The 12673-nt window shown below is 31.9% G+C and overlaps 1 long non-coding RNA gene across 1 annotated transcript; it reads right to left on the bottom strand.

The window, feature by feature from the left end:
* LOC136275743 (uncharacterized) lies at nt 1–12412 on the bottom strand. The gene is made up of 3 exons (XR_010714241.1): nt 11980–12412; nt 1238–1420; nt 1–749 (listed from the first exon to the last, which is right to left on the bottom strand). It is a non-coding gene; the product is annotated as an uncharacterized lncRNA (long non-coding RNA).
* Nucleotides 12413–12673: the final 261 nt, after the last annotated feature.

Raw genomic sequence — 12673 nt, 5'->3', positions numbered from 1 at the left:
AAATGAATATATATTTTATTTCCAAACATGCAAGCAACAAATGATACATATTCTAATAACACGACTGTTTCTTAAGTTAAATAGATGAACTGGTATTCTAAGATTATCGATATAGGCGACAACGTTTATCCCCCGAGCCTCCCAAAGAAGCAGTAAAATAAAATTCTTGATTCATTGTCAGTGACATTACTTTAGTCCTACTTATATATATATAAAGTTTTCATAGCAGCATACACTTTGAATTTATCGGCTATATTTTGCCATTTATATGAATCCCAAGTCATAAAATTAATTTCATGACATATTTGCAACCAGATTCAATTATTCACACATTAAATTTAAGGACGGTACAAAACTAACTCAAGCAAAACATCCTTTGCTCTCATTTTTTTCTTTAAGCAGTGTGTAACCTAGTACTAGTCTTATAGTTGATATGTTAAAATTTTGACACGTCAAAAAGTTTCAAATATTTATTAATGCTGAGACACTGCTATTTCTGAAAAAACTGATATAATGTCAGTTGACTACTTAAAAATAGTTATATATGCTGCATATATAGTTATGAGCATATAAGCCAGTAGAGACTTCCTGCAGTCTGCTAACGTCGTCTGTACGGAGATAATCCCCTGTAGGTTCTGGTTCTCCCACATCCCAGCGGAAAAATGGGATTGGTCGACCTTCATCATCAACGTACGCTGATCCAGGGGTGCGTGTCCCTTGGAGGTAGACAGCTCCAAGGTTGTGGGTCTCTATTAAAGTATAATTTACAAATCAAAAAGAAATGGCGGTAGATCAAAGTGTATCCATAAAACGATTGATCATTCCTAATGTAAGAATCTATTACAGACCAAAAGAATATTTCTTTGATCAGTCCGACTGTATTTAGTGACCCATTAAAATACGCCGGTCCTGAAGCAAATGCGAAAATCAATATATCTCGGAATCAAAAACATTTTTTAATTTTTGTCATTTTATAATCTTTTGTTGTTTTCGTTTCATCGGGTTTTTGTGAAGAAAGATTAATAAAGTTTTACACAAGTATATTACTAGTACCTTTAACACAGAGTGTTAATTAACACATCTTCAAGCTACAACGCTGAATGTTTAAGGTTGTGTTACGTGGATATGAAAATAAAAATACTGTTATTTTGCAACACATGCTGTCATGAGTGTGGCTATACAAATAAAATATTTTGCTTAAAGTTCTCAAACGGTTTTGTTTTAAATATTTCAATACCTATAAGGTCAAGAAGAAAGTTGTAGATTGACTCTGAATCCACCAGCAACAGTCTACTTGTTGGGTGTTCCGATGAACAATGTGATACTGCTGTTTGGTAAACGTTGCTCCCCGTGTGAATTTTGTAACAAAGCGATAGAGATGCGTTCCAAGTATATCCAAATACGTTACAAGACGACTCCTCTGAAATAAATGTGGAAGGTAATAAGTGGGTATGTCCCTCTAACAACAAAGTAGTGCATTTAAGCAAAATAGTCCCTATACTTGCAGAGTGTATATACATTTATTGGGACATTTTAAATCAAAATGCTTGACACATGTCAGAAAAGAGGATTTGCAATTTTAAAAGCAAGTGTCACAATTGAATTATCAGTTTTTCAATACAGACGCATTTTACCGGAAAAGGAATCTGATTTCACAATACGAAATTTTAACTGGAAAGAGACAATTTAATGAGCTTTCATTCAAGAGGTCCCTCGTTGCTGAACGAAAATTAGGGCCGGTGTAACGAAGAATTTTGACCCGGGTTGAAAATTGACCCGGGGGTCATTTTTCCACGTTGAATATTGAGACCAAAGGTGTTGAATAAAGACCCTAATCCGTTGAAAATTGACCCGCATCGTGGAATTTTGATCATGAAACCGGTTCAAATTTCAACAGCAAAGAAGCACAAATTAACGAATCAATATTATAACTTGAGTTTATTTGATTAAAAATTATCAGTTTTTATATATTTATTCTTTAGATTTACATGGGGGGGGGGGATTAAAATGAGACTTAAATAATTATTTTTTGAATTTACATAGTATCCCTTTAAATATGTACATGTAATAACTATTTTATTCATAATAAACTTTTCGCATATAATTGCTGTGTCTGATATCTATATATTTTCTAAGAAATATATGTTTTTTTTAATAATATTAGTATACAAGGTTACACGTTTAAATATTCAATTCAGTAAAACTCTTTTTTTTAGTTTGCTGGAGAAGTGTACAAATATAAATAATTTTAAAAAATTACAATACGTCATATTATTTAATTTTGGTTTTACGTTCACCCAGTAAATTGAAACTTTGATATTGTTCATTGTTAATTTTCTGAGTGGGTGTAAATAAAAAAAATTACAGTATGTCATATTGAGATTTTTGTGTTTGCACCCAATCAGTTTGTTAAAACTGTGACTATCTGAATTTTGTATTCACACCCATCCAGCCGATAACAGTTTACAAAATGATGATATGCTAACATGATTGTACTCTTTCATGAACAATGCTGTAGTAACTATATCTTGAAAGCCGACTTTTGGTGTTTTGTTTGTTCCGTTAGAATATCTTTTGATGTAACTAAATATCATCAAATCGCTAATTTTTCTAGGCATTAACAATTCTGCTTCATGGAATCTGTAGCAAGTTAGCAACCTTATTTTTGTACAGGATGACAATAGAATTTTGCTTTAAAGTTTCTAAATTGCTTTGATCACAGAAATTTATCATAAATTTACTTACAGTAATTGTTTTCGTCAATAAATTGGTAAATTGCATTTTTGAATAGAAATAAGTAGTAGAAGATCATACAGCAGCGTTGGAGTAGATGATTGACCTTCCTATCACAACCACCTACATTATTAATTTAATTTAAACGTGTTAAATGTGTATATTATGTGTATATAAGACATGCGGTTCTTGAATATTAAATAATTATCTGAATATTTATCATATATGATTGTATGACATATTGTTGGTAGACATGTTCACTCACACCTATATTAACAAACATATCACCTTCATTTATACCTGCAGAGATACAAACATAAGAATGAGATTTTCATGATCCAGCCCATTTAAAAAGAACAGTAAATAAAAGGGAACTGTATATTAAGTTAATATACAGGTATAATACTTAAATAGGTTTAAACAGTGTACCTTAAGAGAATCAAAAACGCTTTGGAGATCTTATATAAGTATAAACATGGGAAACAATTTTACAATTTTATCTATATGAAAAATCAGACCTACCATAAAGTATATAGTTCATATAAAATGGTACACTGATGTCAATAAGTTGTTTAAAAAGTTCGTCTCTTTGTTGAGTGTATCTTGGATATCCAGGGGAAAAATCACATTTCCTTCAGATTCAGACCCACAGTATAAACATCGACTCACATCAGAAAAAAATCCTTAAATAAGTAAGTTTTACTAGTTTTATTCCGTAATTGACGTAAAATAATATTTCCTATTGTCTTAACTGAAAGGTTTGTAAGCTCTAGGTATATTTTGTTTTTTAAGTTTTGACTTAAAAGAAAGATAAAGTTGATGAAATTTTTTTTTCTGCATGAAGATTATTCCATAATTTACATGTAGACGGAGCAAAGCTATTGTAATAAGTATATAGTGGTAGATAGTAAAAAAGCTAATTCGATCTATGATTATATGCATCTTCAGTAAGAAAATATGATTGAATTCAATCTAACATATCTTGTGGTGCTAAACCATTAATATTCTTGTAGAATATAATTAGTTTATGGTTATCCCTTCGAGATTGCAAGGTTTCCAAATTAAGCTCACTATTTAAAATTATTTTAGAAGAATTACATGTAACTCTGATTCCTGTCACTGTCCTGGTTGCTTCAATTTGTACATGTTTAAGCAATTCGGATTTTTCCTTGATACAGCTGCTGGCAGCTCCAAACAACATATCTATCAGTTGTATACTTTTTGCATACCTTTTCATGTATATACCATTAATATAATTAGATCAACAATCCTCCGACTGTATATTTAGATGCAAACCTACTTTTTTTTAAATTGATAACATTTTTGCTGTAGAGGGTATATGTTTTTAATTTTGAGAAAATATATTACGTCAGTTGCCTGTGTTTCTAATTTACAGGTAAATAATAGAATTGAAAACTCAAAATAATAGAAATAAATTGCATTTTTAAGAAGAACCATGACTGTATTTGCAGAAAATTGGATGGTGCTTCAATAAAGTTAATCAGACAAGTTTATGAAAAATTATTTTTAAGTCGTAAAAAATTAAAAACATTTGTAAATATGTATATGCTGTATATATACGTATAAAAAAACCCCAGTATATATGAAAAAGGATAAAAATATGACAACCAATCATTTATTATTTTGTCAGTGAAATATTCTGACTTCTTCAAATTAAGCATAGGTATCTGACATTATATCCTTTTGTCTTGATATAAATATATATACCCGTTACCCAATAAAGCAGTATAGAGGTTATATATTTTCAATTATTAGAAAAATATACAACGTCAGGTGCCTGTCGTATAGAGCTCTGTTGAATTGCCTTAAAAGTGACGATAACGGGCAATATGTTTGTTAGATATATTTATCAGAGATTGTGACAAGTTTAAACTTTAAATTCTGTCACATGAGGGAACGAAAACCATGTCATCTATGTCAAAAAGTATTCTAGCCCTACTCGCCTGCTCCATTCCGAAGCAAACGGTCATCTTCTTAGCTTTTATACATAGTATTGTAATAATAAATGGATATCATATTTTCAATCTAAAAACTAAATGATTAATTGGACATAACAGCCTAAAAGAAATTAGCCACGTCTGCATATGTATCGGACAGTATGTTCATTTTAAAACTGAAACTTTCAAATATGTGCATGATTGTACATTTAAACCGTGTAGAGTAAGTTCCAGTTCAGATCAAATATCTGAGGTTTGGGTCAATTCTCAACAGGATCAATTTTCAACGGGTCGAGGTCATCAGAGTTTAGAAAAATCTTTCTCATACCGTTGAAAAATGACCCCGAGTACAAATTTCACGACTTTGGTCTCAATTTTCAACGTTGAAAAATGACCCCCCGGGTCAATATTCAACGTTGAAAAATGACCCCTGGGTCAATTTTCAACCCGGGTCAATATTCTTCGTTACACCGGAGCTATGAACCCTAACGTTAACATTACCGCCTATGGAAAATTCATTAGTGGACTATACTCGAGTATCCGTGCTCTTTGATGAACGAATTGGTTTACCTGTTTTGTAATTATCTCGGGCTTGATTTAAAGTTATTGTCAACATCTGACTATTAAAAGTATATATGGCCTCTTATAAAGATTACGTATATTTTGTGTCATTAATAATCTTCAAGGTTTGAATAGAATATAACCGAGTAAAAGCTTGATTTTATTCAGCCATTGGTTTTCAATGAATTGTGTTTGTTCTCTGTACATACTCATTTGCGACCATTGGTCTTAAATAAATAAGACCAATGTTAATTTATAACTACATGTATTTGTTTTCATTGCTTGAAAATATAAAGATAATTCAAAGATCAAATATAATCCGCATGGTACGTCTATTTTGACGGTCTTTAAGTACAACCCAAATTTGAACAAGTACTATATTTAAAATCACATCAATATCCAAGAATGTATTGTAAATATTTATCTTCTTCATTTTTGCCATAATTCATCAATTGCTAACAACTGTCATGTTCAGTACATATGCGAGTTTAAAGGAAGGACCTAGTCATTAATGACTACAGTGTAAAGTCACTGTTAGGAAAATTACCCCCTCCCAAAACAAATATTGTTCCCTGACACTTTGGAGAAAGAATTAAGATTATTCACCACACAAAGTTCAGGAAATCGATAATGACCTTGTCGTGTTTCTTTTTACCTCAATATTTGAAACAAAAAGAATTGTTTTAAATTTGAAAATATGATTTCAAACGTTATCATATAATACAAAATAATCTTAATTAATTAAACTGGTTAAGGAAATAAATCGAAATCGTTCGTCTTTTAACAGTATACTTAATGTTATAGGTCAAGGGTTACAAGAGTGAAAGTCAGTAATTTGTTTCCTCATATTGTAATTAGTCAGAAATATTTTCCAATCAAGGGTTCGCAGAGTACAGAGAGATATGAAAGAGTTAGATCTGATGACAAAAACAATTAGAAAATATTTAGCTAAAACCAAATTGTGGAAATTATTTGTACACATATAGAGATAATTATACTTGAGTATTACCTTAGGATATTAAAGAGGTAATTTCAAAATGTACAAAAAAAGAAAGAATAGTGTAATGATTTTGGGAAATGTTTGATAACTATCTAGGCCAAAATTAATATGTTTCTTTGCTTGATTTAGAGAGTTGTTATTTTTCCATTGTCAAAGGTAAATCAATTTAATGCTGTACTTCATATTGGGTCAATATATGCGTATCTATAATTTTGTTTTTCAGTCAGTGGGTATATCATCTTATACTTATATTGCCTTAAATCTTCTAAAGGCAGAGTTTTTAAAATAATTTACAATAATGTTTAGCTCATTTTAAAATATACGTTGTTTTGTGTCAAGAGTTAATATAATCGACCAGCGTATTTTGCAGGCGATTTCTGCTTTTGTCTTCGACAATCCGATATTCTATCAAATTTTCCAGAACTGTGACTTAACTCTAAAGGATCCGACATAAAGTGTCTGATAAAGCTGATTAGAAAGCCTGTTTTAATTGCAAGTGTAATGTTTTTTTGGACCCAAACCAGTAGCCATACGGTGAAGTGATTTGATTTCACGTTGATAACAGTTGACGTGTTCGTGCGATATTTTTTACCCTTTGTATTCGGAATAGAATTAATAGCACTGACGCTAAATGTTTATCCATTGAGACGAGGCGGCTATTCGCGGACTGCGTTTTATTTGTTATTTTCTGAAACTTTGATAAAAAAAACCAATTCAACTAGCGACCAAAAATTAAGAGCTTCAATTTTTTTTATTATTGAAGAGATGAAAGCAGCAATTGATTTAAAACAAGAGGCCCAGGGGCCACATCGCTCACCTGAGCAACAATTGCCTTAATTCTGATCAAATTAGCATTACAGTATCAAAATATCTTGACAACTGAGTACAGTAGATCTTGCTAAAAAAAATTGAAAATCTGCCAATTTTTATCCATCTCTTATTTTTTAGTAAAGCCCCTTTTGTTGTTGTACCTGTAAAAAGATTTTTCTCCATTCCTATAACCCCCCCCCCCCCCTCCTATCTTCGTGGCCCCACTATTCTCTAGGGAATCATGGTTTCATCAAACTTAAATCTACCTTTAATCTCATAACCTGTGCTTTCACACTAAGTACTGAGTTTTGGACCGAAAACTTTCCCAGAATATTTTTAAGGATTGTAAAACTTGATCCCCCAATTGTGGCCTCACCCTACCCCCGGGGACCATGATTTGAACAAACTTGAATCAACACTTCCTGAGGATGCTTCCATTTTAATTTGAGCTTTTCTGGCCTAATAGTTTTTGAGAAGAAAATTTTAAAAGATTTTCTCTCTATATTCCTATGTAAAACTTGATCCCCCAATTGTGGCCCCACCCTACCCCCGGGGACCATGATTTGAACAAACTTGAATCTACCTTACCTGATGATGCCTCCGCTCAAAGTTGAGCTCTCCTGGTCTAATAGTTTTTGAGAAGACAATTTTTGAAGATTTTCTCTATATATTCCTATGTAAAACTTGAACCCCCAATTGTGGCCCCACCCTAACCCCGGGAACCATGATTTGAACAAACTTGAATCAACACTTCCTGATGATGGTTCCATTTTAATTTGAGCTTTTCTGGCCAAATAGTTTTTAAAAGAAATTTTTTAAAAGATTTTCTCTATATATTCCTATGTAAAACTTGACCCCTAATTGTGGCCCCACCCTACCCCCGGGGACCATGATTTGAACAAACATGAAACTACACTTCCTGAGGATGCTTCCATTTTAATTTGAGCTTTTCTGGCTAAACAGTTTTTGAGAAGAAGATTTTCAAAGATTTTCTCTATATATTCCTATGTAAAACTTGATCCCCCAATTGTGGCCCTACCCTACCCCTGAGGACCATGATTTAACCAAACTTGAATATACACTACATGAGGATGCTTCCATTTTAATTTGAGCTTTTCTGGCCAAATAGTTTTTGACAAGAAGATTTTTAAAGATTTTCTCTATATATTCCTATGTAAAACTTGATCCCCCAATTGTGGCCCCACCCTACCCCTGGGGACCATGAGTTGAACAAACTTCAATCCACACTACCTGATGATGCCTCCACTCAAAGTTGAGCTTTCCTGGCCTAATAGTTTTTGAGAAGAAAATTTTTAAAGATTTTCTCTATATATTCCTATGTAAAACTTGATCCCCAAATTGTGGCCCCACCCTACCCCCGGGGACCATGATTTGAACAAATTTGAATCAACACTTCCTGGGGATGCTTCCATTTTAATTTGAGCTTTTCTGGCCTAATAGTTTTTAAAAGAAATTTTTTTAAAAGATTTTCTCTATATATTCCTATGTAGAACTTGATCCCCCAATTGTGGCCCCACCCTACCCCCGGGGACCATGATTTGAACAAATTTGAATCAACACTTCCTGATGATGCTTCCATTTTAATTTGAGCTTTTCTGGCCTAATAGTTTTTAAAAGAAATTTTTTAAAAGATTTTCTCTATATATTCCTATGTAAAACTTGATCCCCCAATTGTGGCCCCACCCTACCCCCGGGGACCATGATTTGAACAAACTACACTACCTGATGGTGCCTCTACTCAAAGTTGAGCTTTTCTGGCCAAATAGTTTTTGAGAAGAAAATTTTTAAAGATTTTTATCTATATATTCCTATGTAAAACTTGATCCCCCAATTGTGGCCCCACCCTACCCCCGGGGACCATGATTTGAACAAACTTGAATCTACATTACATGAGGATGCTTCCACTCAAATTTGAGCTTTTCGGGCCTAATAGTTTTTAAAAGAAATTTTTTAAAAGATTTTCTCTATATATTCCTATGTAAAACTTTATCCCCCAATTGTGGCCCCACCCTACCCCCGGGGACCATGATTCGAACAAACTTGAATCTACACTTCCTGAGGATGCTTCCATTTTAATTTGAGCTTTTCTGGCCAAATAGTTTTTGAGAAGAAGATTTTTAAAGATTTTCTCTATATATTCCTATGTAAAACTTGATCCCCCAATTGTGGCCCCACCCTACCCCCGGGGACCATGATTTGAACAAACTTGAATTTACACTACCTGATGATGCCTCCACACAAGTTTAAGCTTTACCGGCCTAAAAGTTTTTGAGAAGAAGATTTTTAATTCAATTTTCAAAAATTCTCAATTATCTCCCCTTTAAAAAGGGTGTGGCCCTTCATTTGAACAAACTTGAATCCCCTTCACCTAGTGGTGCTTTGTGCTAAATTTGGTTGAAATCTGCCCAGTGGTTCTTGAGAAGAAGATGAAAATGTGAAAAGTTTACAACGACGACGACGACAACGACAACGACAACGACAACGACGACAGACAACGGACAAATTGTGATCAGAAAAGCTCACTTGAGCCTTTGGCTCAGGTGAGCTAAAAAATGTTTGTACTTAGAAAAAAGAGAAAAATTGTTGAAATGGCTTTTAGAGATTAGAGGTATGCGAGTTTTGCAATTTAAACAATAAATCGAACTTCATAATTATAACCCAAGATTTAATGGTGTCATAGAGGGCGACACAAACAACTTTTATGCTAATTAAATTTTGATTAATTCAATAACTATATAGTAATATTTATAGTTCAACCTCTGGGGGCATTTCCGCTTTTTGTTTTATCTGGTTTCTTATACCTTTAGCTCGGCTTTAAAATTTTCATAATGCATAATTTCTTCGTTACAGAAAATATTGGTCATTAAAATAACCAAGATAAATCTGAAGAGACAGAGAGGACAATAAAATATTTCACTCTGAGCATGTTAATGTATAAAATAAAAACTGTAGTAAGGTACTGTATATGCTTTATTCCACAGTGAATGGACGTGGTGTGTGTATAACTTGAAATGGATATACATGATATTGCTCGATGTTAAATACGGTCATATCATGACCTAGGACCAGGCTTTTACCATTACCATTACTTGATTTTCTTGAAGTAATGCATTACATTACCATTACACGAGTAAAGTAATGCATTACCATTACCATTACTTTTTTTAAAAAAAAAGTAAAGCTAAGAAAGAGTTTTTGCAAATGTTTCAAATATAAGACACTCTATAACATATCTACAGGTTAATGCTCAGTATCAGGTTCAACTTCAATGACTACATGTATACAAGAGTCATTCTTTATTTGCTCAATATATAATGATATTGTGGCATTATGAACATTAAATAAATTAAATATATATAGACATTTATATATTTATAGACATTTGCCATGATACAATGTCAGATACGAAATAGAGACAGAATTACATGCATAACAAAAAACAATTTATGGAATAATGTTGCGGTTATTAAAAGCTGAATAGAGATATTTCCCCAGATTACACAAATCTTTATAATTTTGGACACTTAAGTGTATAAATTTATAAACATGATTTTTCCCAGTTATATTTCTTAATATATTGAAATCGTATTTCTTTCTACTGAGGAAAACTCAAGACAATAGATTGCTGTTGCACTTTATGATCGAAGTTTCAAAGGGTTCATCCTGTTAGTTTGAAAATCTTCCCAGCTATACTAAATAAATATTTTACAGGAGCAGTCGAAGCTTGGACCGAAAAATACTGTTTGACGATCTTTATCTTAGGATATATTAAGTGTAGTAATAGAAAAACTTGTATTTTCTATCAGTCCAAACTAATGTACGGTGTACTTAATATAAAAGAAAAAAAGAAAGAGAGAGAGAGAGAGAGAGAGAGAATAAGTAATTTTTTTTCAAATAGGTTAATATATAATATTGGAAGTGATATTGATTTTCATCATGGATGGATTGCATTCATTTTGCTTTTAAAGGTGCATGTCTGTCTCCTATTCTATTGAGACATAGTGAAGGGAAGGGGATTGGGGTGTTTGGCACTTCTTATAACAATAGATTGTTTTGATACTTAGAATCCTTGGGGCATAGTGTGTTGTTGACACATTTCTTATTGAAGTGCAAACTAATTGGAGTAAATTGTTTAAATGATTAAAAACTCCTAATAACAACATCTTAAAAATGTTATGAAACTGTGCTGTTATATCTAGTTATATTAACAATATTTTCAAAAATAAATTTTGAAAAATATTTTTTAATAATACAATTAAAACATTTTTATCTCAAGAATTATTTCTTTCTTCTTTAAAAGTAAATCTAATCAAATCCTATTTCAACTATTCATTTATTCATCACATTTTTTAAAGTGAACACTGAACATGCATAAATAAGCATAGTAATGCCAAGTAATGCCATGTAATGCTAGCATTACACTAGATTTTGGAAAGTAATGAATTACATTCCCATTACTTGTAATGCTAATTTTGTGGCATTACACATTACTAGCATTAGTTTGAAAAAATGTAATGCATTGCAATGCATTACCATTACATTTAGCATTACCCCAAGCCTGCCTAGGACTATTTTTTAATTGCCAAGGATACTGTAAAATTTTCAGTTTATACTGCAATTACCATGTTTATTGAAGAATTCATTTTCAATTAGTGTTCTTCCAAGAAACATATCTACGTGAGTAAGCTTTTCATTAGATTAGCTTAAAAAATTAAGAATAGGTATTCTAAGATGATAATACATGCATAATCATTCTTGTTATTAAAGATTAGATAAACATAATCAAGATATTCCTTTGTTAATTGGAAAGAATTAATTCTGCTGAATGTTTTACATTACAAAAATCATTTTAGTTGACGTTTTATTGCATTTTTCATTATCATGGAAGAGCAATACCTGTTATTCTCCAAGCATATAATCTTGTTCCTGTGTGAGTGATCAAAGAAGAGGAATTTATTCCATACACTTTTGAGTATCCCTGACAAATAGAATTACTCGTGAGAGAAACTGACAGACAGTTCTTATTTAAAGCACATCTTTGGACGCATCGAACTGGTGAGGTATTTCTCATGTAAAATACTGCTAGGTCCGTTGGAAGTTTATCTCTCAGATTCGATACAACTTTATAGTTGAAGACCTCTAAACCAGCAAAGACAGTCTTTATATGGTACATCAAAGTCATTAACAGAAATCCGAATAGGTGTTTCATCATGCTGTTCTTCACAGGAAATAGTTTCAGATCCCGTTATCAGTATAATGCTTTCATTTTTACGAAATACCGGTATATTGATTGGATATATATCGATGATATATTGATTATAAAATCTACTCCTAGAATGCCTGCTTTTGCTGACAATGCAATCTTTGTTTCAGCTTTGTGTAAGTACAATTTAAAAAAAAAAGTAAATATTTTACATAACATAAAAAAATGAGTATTATGCAATGTTAATAAAAAAAAATTTATAACTATTTTTAAAGCGTAAATAGACGTATATATGAATAAATATGTATACTTATACATGTATAGAAAAAAGAAAAAAAAATCATATTTGGTCTGCTAGTGTTTTCAAATTTTTTAAACTGGATTTGA

Source organism: Magallana gigas, chromosome 5 (assembly GCF_963853765.1).
Source record: "Magallana gigas chromosome 5, xbMagGiga1.1, whole genome shotgun sequence".
Classification (NCBI taxonomy): Eukaryota; Metazoa; Mollusca; class Bivalvia; order Ostreida; family Ostreidae; genus Magallana; species Magallana gigas.
The sequence above is the reverse complement of the archived record's forward strand: the minus strand, read 5'-3'. Positions and strand labels throughout refer to the sequence as shown.